At 34.4% G+C, this 13,064-nt stretch overlaps 1 protein-coding gene across 2 annotated transcripts in view; it reads right to left on the bottom strand.

Moving 5' to 3' along the window:
- The window catches only part of LOC149419810 (leucine zipper putative tumor suppressor 2 homolog), a 317,696-nt gene that overhangs the window by 228,266 nt on the left and 76,366 nt on the right, over nt 1–13,064 (bottom strand). For both annotated transcript variants that reach the window (XM_089637038.1, XM_089637040.1), the window contains exon 2: nt 12,327–12,549. The gene's annotated coding sequence lies outside the window, so the exon portion shown is untranslated. The remainder of the gene's footprint in view (nt 1–12,326; nt 12,550–13,064) is intronic.

The following is a 13,064-nucleotide window of genomic DNA, read 5'->3' as shown; positions in this document are numbered from 1 at the left end:
TCTTATTTTATGTTTAAAGTATAACAAAAAAGTCCCACATTTGCAAAGTCTTCCAATATTATAAACCCGAGACTAAACATCCACAGTTCTACAATCGGACATGCAGCAAAGATGTTCTCCTCATAAATTATGCATGGTTCATTTCATTATTCCGTATCCGAGTTGACACGCGGAAGATTGCTTTGATGATATGAGAAACGGAGTGGAATTGAATTTCGGACTACTTCCCTTCTTCACCGAGGTTACTGGATACAAATCAAAGCTGCTACATTCTGAAAATGATAATTTCGCGAAAACTATGTTCTCAAAAAAGATAACGTTAATTTCTAAGTGATGACATAGACTACTGTGGGTCTGGTTTTAATTTATGAGCTAGGAGGCTAATTAATTGGTAAAACAAAATAAATACATTTGTTGGTTGTGATAGCTTTGAAATGAAGAACAGCGTGCCTTGGATTACCGTATCGACAAATAAACAATATTGGTAAGATAAACCTATCCTGCCGACGTTTTTTATCGATGTTTCAAGGATGAATAACGATCGATAAATGAATCAATGTCAGAATAAATAAAAAATATAGATATTTGGTTTTACAGAAGTGATTTTATTAATTGTAATATACATTTATTGATATTTGGTAGCCAATATCCCTGATATTCTTTTCTCAAGTTAAAATCTGCCAGCGTTGAGCAAAAATCAGTCTGCCCAAGATGTTATTTCCCTCAACAATTTTGCCACCATGTTTTTGACATCTGGACGGTATCCGGAAACCTGTAGTATAAGCGGAAAACTGGAGTATCTACATTACAGAGAACCCAAAAAAACACTTTTTTTATGAGGCATTTAAATTTTTCTTAAAAAATAATCAGATGTTTTTGACAACTAAAGGGTTAAAAAAAACTTTTGGAACCGGGTTTACGTGTTTACCTCCTAGCAAGCGTTATTATTCAAATTTGATCTTAAAACTTCGGAATCGGTCCAATCGAATCAAACAAAAATTGACTCCCCGTGTGATTCAGTTTACTGCTCGTATCACGAGTTTCCGGATACCTTGTATACTCGTGATACTTACTTGTATATCTATGCACGTGGATAAGCTTATCTAGGCAACGAACGGGCTCGGTATACTGACGATATTATAGTCGATATCAACTTCAAATCTAATAGTCGTGTTGACTAATGACCGATAATGAAGTTGATATCAATTGTCAGATGTAATAGACGTGAAGAATAATCACCGATATTCTAGATTGAAGACTTTCATCGTGCCGATGTTGGCTTTCATTCCAGGGCCTCAGACGGGATAGGTTAAACACATTGTGGGCAGGCAGCATTAAGAAAAAAATATTGGAATACACAAGGGAATTTATCTGCAATCGAGTGAAGTTAAAACTGAAGTACACTTGTGATAAAAACCATAAAAATTAAGAGTCATAAGGTGTTTTTATGGCTCAAAATTGACGTTAAAATGAGAAATCTTACATCGATACATTAATGAAGGGAGAAGCCAGGCTATTTGCTAAATGCACATTAAAGGTAATGCGACCGGCAATTTATTCGAAGGTTTTTGAAAGTCCTCGTTACTTTGTTAACGGAATGTGTTTTTATAAATAATTTACCCAATTATAAAATCTATATCTCATAGTCTCAGGGACAAAAACATATCCAACAAGCAGTTGCAAATACAACATTTGTGCAGAAACACATATTATACTGTGATACTAAGCTGGACAACAAAAAACCACTCTCATTAAAAAATTACAACAATATTATAACATTTAAATCTTAAATAAAAGCTGGTTACAATTATAACATTTAAATCTTAAATAAAAGCTGGTTACAAAGTCCTCGTTACTTTGTTAACGGGATGTGTTTTTAAAAATAATTTACCCAATTATAACATCTATATCTCATAGTCTCAGGGACAAAAACATATCCAACAAGCAATTGCAAATACAACATTTGTGCAGAAACACATATTATACTGTGATACTAAACTGGACAACAAAAAACCACTCTCATTAAAAAATTACAACAATATTATAACATTTAAATCTTAAATAAAAGTGGTAACAAAACATAGGGAAATCAGGTATAGAAAATATATTACACAATATACAGACTAAAACCGAAACCACCCAACTGTACTAAAACACGATTTAAATATTTTAAAAATACTACAACTACTACTAAAATACTACATAATAGTACATTTATAATTATCTATATTATTCATACTAATAAAGTGTAATAATATAAAAATAAAATCCTTCGCACGGGAGATCCCACTAAGGATTATTATGTCAATTTGTTAGAAAATAAGATCTTTAATACGATACAGAGAAGCATACCTTTTATTATATTAAGACTATGATGCAACAAATAAATATTGATTGTGACAACTTATTCTCTATATAAATTTATTTTTATACCGATTTCCAAGTTTTAATTCCGTAAACATATTTGCTAAAAACTTTCTTGAAAATCTGAACAACCCCAGCTACTCGGATGAAAATAAGAATTTAAATCAGTTGTAAGTAAGTAAGTTGGAAGTAAGCAATTGATGTATTTCTCTACTTTCTCTAAACGTCGACAAAACACACCACATCCCATCTATTATCAATTATCTCAGATGTTCTCCTAAAATGAACTTTGAGCTTGGAGTTTGGACTTTAAGCTTGGACTTTAAGTTTGGACCTTAGGCTTGGAACTTTAAGCTTAGACTTTATGCTTAGACTAAGCTTGGACTTTAAGCTTGGACGTTAAGCTTGGTCTTTAAGCTTGAATTTTAAGCTTGGACTTTAAGTTTGTGGAGGTTTGAGCTTTGATTTAAACTTGGAAACTCTTGTGGACCGTCGACATGTATAAGAATTGCAACGTCCACAAGTACAATTTCTGACAATATAACCTAAAACCACACTAGCGTTTATGAACATTTTCCGTCCTCCAGTGAACATTTCATTAGTCTGTAGAATATTATGTAGGCACATGATACCAGAATACAGAATACCATTACAAGTATTTGACTGCGTAAATATATATATGATTACCTTTGATTTTGGAAGAAAATTAACAGACGAAAAAAACATAACCATACAAGACGGAAGCATTCCTCAGAACAGGGGGCATTTTTGGTGAAATTTGTTAATTTTTGTACGTCAAATAGCTTTCACCCTTGACTTACATTATTTTTACAATTTTAAAAGTCTCTGCACCATTTTAACGGTTTTTAATACAATCCATGCTTTAATTTTAACACAAAATAAAACAACATAGGGTGTGAGACAAGTCTTTGCCAAAAGTGACAATTAACACAATTTTAGAAAAAAATAGCGTGGAATTAGCGCGGACGATATCTTTCGGATAAAACTGTAACTACATTTTTGACAGAATGCATTTGGCACACATCTAAAAATATTTGTGTGCAAAAAAAAAAATAATAATTAGCACGTTTATAATTTTTGTCCCTCAATCTTAAGTCCCACACCAAGCACAAAAGCGACTGTCATTTTTGGTAATGTACAGCGACAAACGACGAAGCTTGCTTTTTATGCTATTCCAGAATTATTTGTTAAATTTTATATGAAATAAATAAAAAAAATCAGATTTCTTAATACTTGCAGAAGACTTTGTTGCCATAGTGGAGGTGGAGAGTCGTTAATTATAAGTCCTCGGTGGTTCCAATTTAGGGTTCTAACAAAGGTTTTGAACAATCAATAAAATCATTTATAAATACATCGCCATGGATACTTATTTTATAAAATATTAATGCTATCTAAGTATAAATACATGTGAAATAATAGTAGCAACAGGCCGATAAATTATTGTAAGTAATAATTGGTCGCTTGAAATATCCATACAAATTGAAAATATCTCCCGAGTGAAAATAAATGCCGCTGACGGGAATTGAACCCGCACCTTCTGATGTACGGTCAGGTGCTCAGGTGAGACCAATGAGCTACGTCGACTTATTTCCAACACGCCAAATAATTCAATATGTACTAGTACTTCAATCAACAATTACTGCTAATTATATTTTTTCACCTGTGAACAACAAACTTTATTATTGTATGAAAGGCTTTGTAAGTGCTAAATTTCCCACTAGATGGCGTCGAGACATATTATATCTACATCTGTTGGTGAAATATTTTGAAAAATATTATTATTATTTTTAATGATAAACTGACGTTTATAAGACAAGGTTTTTTATGCGTAGCACAAAGGATAACAAATTATTATAAGCAATAATTAATCGTTTAAAATATCCATACAAATTGAAAATATATATTTTTTCACCTGTAAACAACCAACTTAATTTTATAGGAAAGGCTTTGTTAGTGCTAAATTTCCCACTAGATTTTTCAATTTGTATGGATATTTCAAACGACTAATTATTGCTTGTAATAATTTGTTATCCTTTGTGCTATGCATAAAACCTTGTCTTAAAAATAACAAGTCTATAAATAATGCGAATGGCAAAATTAATATTCAATTGCTGCAGAATTGGCGTAAACATCAAACGCAGAACAATTGCGTTTATTCCCGGAACCAGAGTTGATTCCTTTGAAACTGTATAATTTTATCCATTGTGTCCGCTATCACTAATCACTAAAGCAAAGTATAATTATAACGAAACAATCATCAAAATACTTCCTGATTTAATCAGAGGTGTTCGACAGCGCGGTAGGTAGGACGTTTAGCGAGTGGTTGCATATTCTTACATTTAATAAGAAAATTTACCTGCCTCCGCACTAGCGATCAAATTCTAGCAAGTGTTAAAAAAATTCGCAATTCCGATGAAGAATTAATGAAATATAGTGTTGATACCGTGATTAACTTTGGTGAAAAACCATTATTGAGCATCTAAACATTGCTTGAAATAGCTTTAACCTTGTTTTTTGAAGAGATCTGAATAGTCAGGAACTTCCCAACAACTCTTATACCCATTTAATTCCTCCCCCCCACTCTCTCAGACTCACAACACACCCCAATTGGAATACTCTTCTTTTATTCGGTCTCTAAATATGGCCTTATTCAAGCACGTAATTCACTAGATCGTACCATGTCCTTGACTTCTTCTACATTTACTTCCACTTTAGAAATTCTCCTCACACCCCTATCTTCGTTAATCACATACGCCTCAATCTTTTGATTTACACGGCGTGTCTTCCTCGGGTGCCAATTTTTTCTACCATTAATTTCCAGATCATGATTCATAATTATTAGCTAAACTTACTTGCCAAATACAAAAAGTCATCAACCTGCTCCAAATATTCAATAAAATATGTTTCAAAGAAGATAAAAAAAATAAACCAATTGTTTGGAAAGTCATAGAACACTGGAAAACAAAAGTCACTTAACACAAGAGCAATTGTTTGGAACGTCATAGAACACTTGAAAACAAAAGTCACTAAACAAATAAGAGTAATGTGTTTTCATAGCGTACTATTATGATTTGATTTCTTTGTACACTGTGAACATGTAATATTTACTGTAAAAAACTACACATAAAAATAACATAAGAACGGAGTTCGTAATTAAAATTTATGTGACTTAGGCCCCAGCTAAGCCGATGAAATTGATAATCTTTTCAAAACGAATTTTAGACATAAAAAAATTATTAATTCACCGGCAGTAAGCGAAATTTAATCTTACCTTGCCAGACACGCCCACAACACTTTTCTAGACACAATAGATATATATGTTACTATAAATTATAATGATAGGTCATTGTTTAGTATAGACTACTCACAGTGGCGTCGCGAACAACCGCCTGCCCCACAGATCCGGACACCTAGACACCAGGCCCGGGCAATAGGCGCCCACGCGTGATAGCTAAGGCGCCTATTATTTGAATCAATTAGGCGACATTCGATTTTAACCCTTAAACTGCAATGGTTTTTTGTTAATAATTTAAATTAAAACATAAATAACAAAATCAAATTCTGCGAAGTTTGAAGTAAAATATTGACATAAATTTGGCACAGGTATTTTTGTTTGGATTATCAATATTTTCAACTACATTTTAGGACACAATGTCATTTCCATAATCATCTACGGTGATTCGAAATAACCTATTTGTGGTAAAAAAAATAAGACGATATAATGCACGCTCTACATTCGTCAATAAAAAACAATATTTCGAAAGAGGATAGAAAAGCTAGTCAACCAAATTGGTACAATTTATATAATACCATGGCGTTTTTTTTGATTAAGACGGGATAAGACCCATAAATTCGGAATCTTAAAGACGTAAGTGATGAAGTCATGTAAAAAATAGCCGGCGCGCGGCCCGGCCGAACGGACGAACATTAGGTCAAATATTCCCTAGCAGCCGAGAAAATTGATCTATCAGTGGGTTTTATTTGAATTATTTCTGATGAACGTATTACTAAAACCTTTGATATTTCTAAAGGAATACCTCGGGAAGTTATTATTACATCGTCTAGAAAAATAAAATCTAATGCTTACCTCTAGTTTTATAGTTAATTACACTATTCCATACCACTACACACACCAAATACACTATTCCAGCAACAAGAACCTAAATGGGACAGTCACAATTTAATTTTCTTGCTCCTAAAATCTTCAACAATTTACCAATAGAAATAAAGTCACTTGCCAAATACGACAGTTTCAGGAAGGCGCTTGGGGATTTCTTGATGAGTGAGTGAAACAGAGTCGGTAACCTGCTTCTTGTACTCAAGATAGAGGTGTATATATTGTTTACATGTGTGAGGAAGAAGATACATGTATGTAAGTATATGTGTGTTGTGTGTATGTATGCATGTATTTATATATATAGTTGCGTGTGCATGTGTATGTATGTACATATGTGTACTACTTTATATATTTGTGATTATTTTATAGAAAACTTTGGCGATTTTTGTGAGTTATTGAAAAGATTTTTTTACCAATTTTCAATTTTTTTTTATAATTCTACCAAAATATGTTTACACTAGACTTAAATTCAAACTAACCTTTCCTCCGTTGGGCACCATAAAAAAGGCAGCTGCCTAGTACGGTACTCTAATGTATCTTATCTAAATACATTTATTAATCATGTAACATGTAATTATAAATAAATAGTTGAAAAACGTTTTTTTAACGAAAAACAAAAAAATATATAAAAAAATTTCAAAAATCATTTTACATAAAATATTTTAATGGTAAGGTCCTGTTTTTATTAATCTTTAATATAAAAACATATATCTGTAGGAATGGGTCCAAAAAAAAATTTAAAAAATTTCTCCTAAAAATCGTATTTGTGATACACATTACATTATGTTTTTATGAAAAATTATTTATATTTATGATGTTTTGGTTGTTGTAGGGTTGAACACGTAGAAGGAACAATAGGAAAACTTGATTGCTCACGAGTTTGGTACTATAATAATTATAATGAGCGGCGCCGACAACTTGCCAGCGTAATGTACCACAATTAACGCTTTATGAATGAATACTATTAGACACAGATATTATAACACTTTGAATATACTCTAATTCTCTACCATTATTCAAATCTCTCTCAGAGATCCTGGATTGTTTGTCTACATAAAAAACGTGGATTTTATTGATTTAAAACTGGTATTAGGTAAATGAAAATTTCATTACGACAAGAAATCATGAGAAATATTTGATAACGTGAAAGAAATTTAATATTTTCAATATAATGTGCTTGGAAATTGTATAAAGAATTTTAGGAATGATTTAGTTTCTGTGTTGTGTGTGTGGAGTCCCAACTGCTCCCAACCATCTGGAGTCAGTGATAGCCCACTTGGGGTATGTTGTGTGGGTAGGTAATGGGGAATGTAAGAAGGAATGAGACGGGGAAGAGGTAGGAAAGTACTTGGCTGTTCAAATTTGATCACCAAACACGGCCAAAGCCATTTCAAGCAAAGTTTCAATACCGAACGGTAGTATTATATCAGTGCGATACTGAGCGTATCTTTCACTCTGGAAAGTATCGCAAATATACTATACATGATTTTAAATGAGTAATTTGTGAAGTAACACAAATAAATCAAATAAAAATGTAATTTAAGCCCGCAACCTACAGTTTGCTAGTCGAAATCCTTACCCTTCGACCATGGAGTCCGTCAAATTTATTTTTGTACATCCTATTCTCGTATTAACTGAGAGAGAACCGAGTTAATAAAGAATGATTTTATAATAAATATTATGTTGTAGGATTAGTCATGATAAATAGTGAAGCTGATGAAAATCGCGGGTTATCTACATGATTTCGATTATACATTCAGCCATACTTGTTCCATCGTTTACTTACTTTATGAGTAACGAACCGCCTCTAGGTATGTGTGTTTGCAAGGGAATAAGGCGACACCTACAACCGCGTTCAGATTGCATAACCGGTGCATAGCGGAAACTAGCAATTATTGCAAATTATCTCTAATGAATTGCCTTAACCATTTGAATAAATACGTGGATATTATCGAGCCGCGCAAACTAAATAATACGCCCATTCATAAAGCAAATTGAGAAGATTTATGATCCGTATGAAAGTTTGATGATTTATTTTTATTTTTTATTAATTCATCAGTATTAATTCCATTACATAGGTGATATGTTGTGCCTGTCTCACTCGTTGAGAGCAGGCTCAATTTCAAACATCATTACTGTATAGTGTTTAAGAGGACGCTACAAGCCAAAAATGTGTATATTCTTGGTATACCTTATATTGTAGGTAATAGGCATTAAAATAGCTTGAAAAACGAAGTCTAAACACGTTCGATTTTAAGCACAAAACTGGTTTTTATTTATGTTGTAAATAATTTTATAAGAAACCAAAAAAATTAATCAAGTAAAACTGTCACAGATAAGTTTAGCTATAATACTGTACTTAACTTTACCAATATTTGTTAATTAATAAGTTGTTTCCTTTACGCATTCATACATCAGTGGTCAGTGGTTGAGTGGGCATAGCGCTTGGGTATCACCCGAGCGTCGCGTGTTCGATTCCTCGGCTGGCTAAGTCCTCCACCACAACACAAGCAACATTTTCGGCTTTCTGTGGTGGTAGTAGGAGATTTTCAAACATTGTTGGGTTATATTCGTAACCTGGGAATGTTTGTCTTTCTTTTAAAAAAAAAAAAAAAAATTTCTTTTGAAAAAATATTACTTTTAGCAGTTTACATTTATATTTTTTATAGAATAATTTATTTTGTTATTTGTATTCTACTGCATGTCACAAAATAGTAAAATTACCTCATGACCTTTTTATACACACATATTATACTTTTAATTTGTAATCTTCTCCGTGGTGTTTAACAGTTTTATGGAAACGATGAAAAAGAAAGTTATCATAAATACACAGACACATACTGTATTCTTTATAGAGTTTCGTTGAATATCTGTAACAACCTACATGTGTAACAAAATTCTTTACAAACATGCGAGCGCATTTACACGCGTTTGATCGAATGCTCTCAATTCGGTGGTTATCGCGACAGCTGAATTAATGTGTAACGTAGGCATAAAAGCAGTTTTAAATTGATTGATCAAGTTGTAATTGAGTACGTCTTTCTCATGCAATCATAACAAAAATCATTTCATTTCATTCGAGCCGAACCGCAATTGAAAAGTTGATCGCACATTAAATTTTTATACCGTCGTAAATTATCACCCATTGATCGGTCATTATCTTTTTTAGCTGAATGCAGCCATTATAGTGCAAACCACGAAACTATCTAACAGGAAATTCTGCTTGCTCTTATACGTACATCAAAATGATGGTAGATACATTGTACATCGTGAAACTAATGGGGTATTTTATGAAAACAGTTAAAAATGAGTTGATTTCAAATTTATTTTTCTGATCATGATTTTCGTTCTAAAAGTATGTAATTTTCGTTCATAATCCTTGATTTAAAATACGTAAAAACATACTAAAACTGCAAATTCCGAAAAGGTTCAAATTGACTACAACGTCATTATGACACAGAAACCGCCATTGTCTGGAAAGAAGGCTGTGTTACATCGAAAATCGGAAATATCATGTTTTAAATCGTTATTCACACAGGAGGCCCTGAAGAAAATAATTTCCCTCAGGGCCTATGTCATCTTTGGGGATGCTGTGTGGAGAGGAAGAAGTGAACAAGGGTCTTGAAGAGTCCCATGTTGTAGGAGGGAGGAAACACAGAGGCCGGCAGTTCGTTCCACAGCCAAGCTGTTGAACCTAAGAACGAGTCGTAGAAGCGACCCGTTCTCATGTGACAAATGTTAACCGTGTACAAATGTTGGGCGCGCGTTTGGCGTATATCCCGACTACGCACCGGTGCCGAAGGGATCAATGACGCTTGTTCCTCAGAGCATCTTCCATTGTAATACCGATAGAACAAGGACAGCATACCTACCTGACGCCTGTGCTCTAAAGATTGCAGTCCGTTTGTTAAGATTGGGGAATCTATCAAACGGACCGCCCGTTTCTGCACAGAGTCAAGGGTTTTTTCAGGTATTTTAGGGCTCCGGACCAGAGATGGCTGCCAAATTCGACAGTAGGGCGCACTTGCGATTTGTACAGGGTCAGCAGTTGTGTACTATTAAAGTATCTGCGGGCCCTGTAAAGTACGTCCAGCTTCTGAGAGGCCAACTTTACTCTGGCTTCGATGGAGCCCCCGTACCTGAGCTGGTCACTTATAGTTACACCAAGCATATCAATGGAAGGCCTGTTCGGAAGATTGCTTCCGTTGAAGGAGACTAGATTATCATTTGGATCCCTTTTAGACGTAATCAGACGGGATTGGGTCTTTGAAACATTGAATTCGTCCATTCTCTGCTTCAAAGCCCTCCGAGCCGTTGGAGTTTGTATGCCCTTTGGGGGCCTGTCAAACGAAAAGCTATCATGAACTGTACTGTCATCTGCGTAGCAATGAATTGGTGCACATGTCAAAAGGTCATTGATGTGCAACAAAAACAAAGTCGGAGACAGAACCGATCCCTGCAGGACGCCAGCATTTATAGAGTGCGAGGAAGAGGTGAAACCGTCAGCAACCGCCTGAATCGACATATCCCTTAAAAAGTCAGCCATCCACGTACACAGACACATACACAAGATTTATTCATAAATATAAAAATATCTTCATTACTATAATTTTTTTCGAGAGTAAAGCAAAACCAGTGAAAAGACCTTATTCAGGATGCCATTGTCTCACTTGTTCCAGACGGTTAGAAGTAGTTGGAACTCTTGAGCGGTACTCATATTAAAAAAAATCTATCCTGTCGCTGTTTTCAAAAAAGGTATGTCCTTACTATGTATATTATGTACACGTCTCGAAACTTAGATATAGGAAGCGTTTTGTAATTCGGCCTCCCAGTAATACGGTTTTTCTATCGACTAAACCGCCAAGTGCATGTGCAACGAAAGTGATACGATAATTTAATGCGAAAGACATTTGCGTGCAATATATAAATAATTGAAAGTGCACGCTCGTTTTCTGTGAAACAAGGTGGACGGACCGGCTACAAGTTCTGTGGAAAATTATTCCTTTGCCAATAATGAACATTTCCCACAGAACAGTTAATACAATATTGTGTTGTACTCTTAATTTCTTGGACCATACGATTATTATTCAATGAACTGAAGTATTACGAAAGTAAAGTAACGGAAAATGGATAATATGCTCTGATTTCAGATATTTATACAAGTAGATACTATTTACATTTTATGATAAGATAAATTGAATAATTAATTATGTTGTTTGAAACCTTATTACTACATTCTTACTTAAGTCCCCGCCGTTGCCTGGATTAAGTGACATTTATTTTGATCGTTAAATGTGCAAAATTTCACCCAGAGGAAACAAAATTCTGCTTTGGGTTGGAAAAATGGGATGACGGTGGTTTTTAGAAACATCATGTAGATAGTGATCTTCCTTCAGTTTCGGAGGTCAAGTGTGCCAAAGTCATCAATTTCGGAATAAAACTAGATTTGCTTAAAAAACAAACCCACAAATTAACGACAGAACACTCTTGATTCTGTACCTAATACTAGCTTGCAATGCTTGGGTTCTTGATTTGAAGGTTAAGTTAAAAGTTTAAGTTAAGTAAAACTTCTCGCCCGGTCCTCGCCTGCGACAGACACTCCCCTTTACTTGTATTACTTAATTTGATTTTAGCTCGTAAACAATTAAAAATGCTAACTGGATACAACAGAAGAGTAACAAAATGGAGCAGTAGTAACAAAACGGAACAGTAACAAAACGAAACATGATAAAATAACGTGTTTAGTTTAGAACAGGTTAGATTTTTTCATCACTTTCCTATGCTTTGCTTTGTCATTGAATAAAAATAAATAATTATCGCTTACCATACGAAAGAGCCAGTCTGAAGTTTTGTCGTCCTTTACGAATAAAGTCCAGAGTTCAACCAACACAACACGTAACACTGGTGTGTTCACTTGGAAACCAAAGCCTGCCACATTCAAGCTGGTCCATCAGACCATGTCTGCGGCTGCTGAGAAGGGGGTTCGGGTTCACCTCCTGGCCAACACCGGGTCGGATAATCAAAATCACTTGTTCCGGAGCACTGAACTGGAAAATAGAGAAGAAAAGCTTGGTGTTAAAAATTCATGGCGAAGATAATTTGTGTACGATTTTGTGAATTATGGAAAATAGAGACTTAAAAAAATAAATTTAGGAAAAAAATTATGATTACCATAATCAACAATTTCTGAGCTTATTTGGAAAAAAAATGTTGAAGTTATTATGGTTTCAGTTAAGTAAGGAGTGGACGTTCAGGTAATGAAAAAGGTACGAGGGGTCGGTAGGAATCTGAGAGTGGCTGATGGATGAATCCATCCCTTCCACTGCAGTGCAGAACGTTGGGTTTGGAAAGTCCGGCTGGAGAGTTCAAGGGGTCCCCCTCAACCGGCCCCTCCTATTCCGGCCCTGCAAGCAGCTGGTGGGCAAACGCATCCGTCATCAAGATCTGCATAAACCTTAACTCGGGTTGACCGAGGTATTTATTATTATGTATTAAAAAAAAATATCTTGACTTCTTTAACATGTCGCCAATTACGTAAACCTAAAGATGGGTTGTTTCACAT

The sequence above is a fragment of the Hesperophylax consimilis genome, chromosome 11 (assembly GCF_061612785.1).
Source record: "Hesperophylax consimilis isolate HC1 chromosome 11, BYU_Hcon_1.0, whole genome shotgun sequence".
NCBI classification, from domain to species: domain Eukaryota; kingdom Metazoa; phylum Arthropoda; class Insecta; order Trichoptera; family Limnephilidae; genus Hesperophylax; species Hesperophylax consimilis.
The sequence above is the reverse complement of the archived record's forward strand: the minus strand, read 5'-3'. Positions and strand labels throughout refer to the sequence as shown.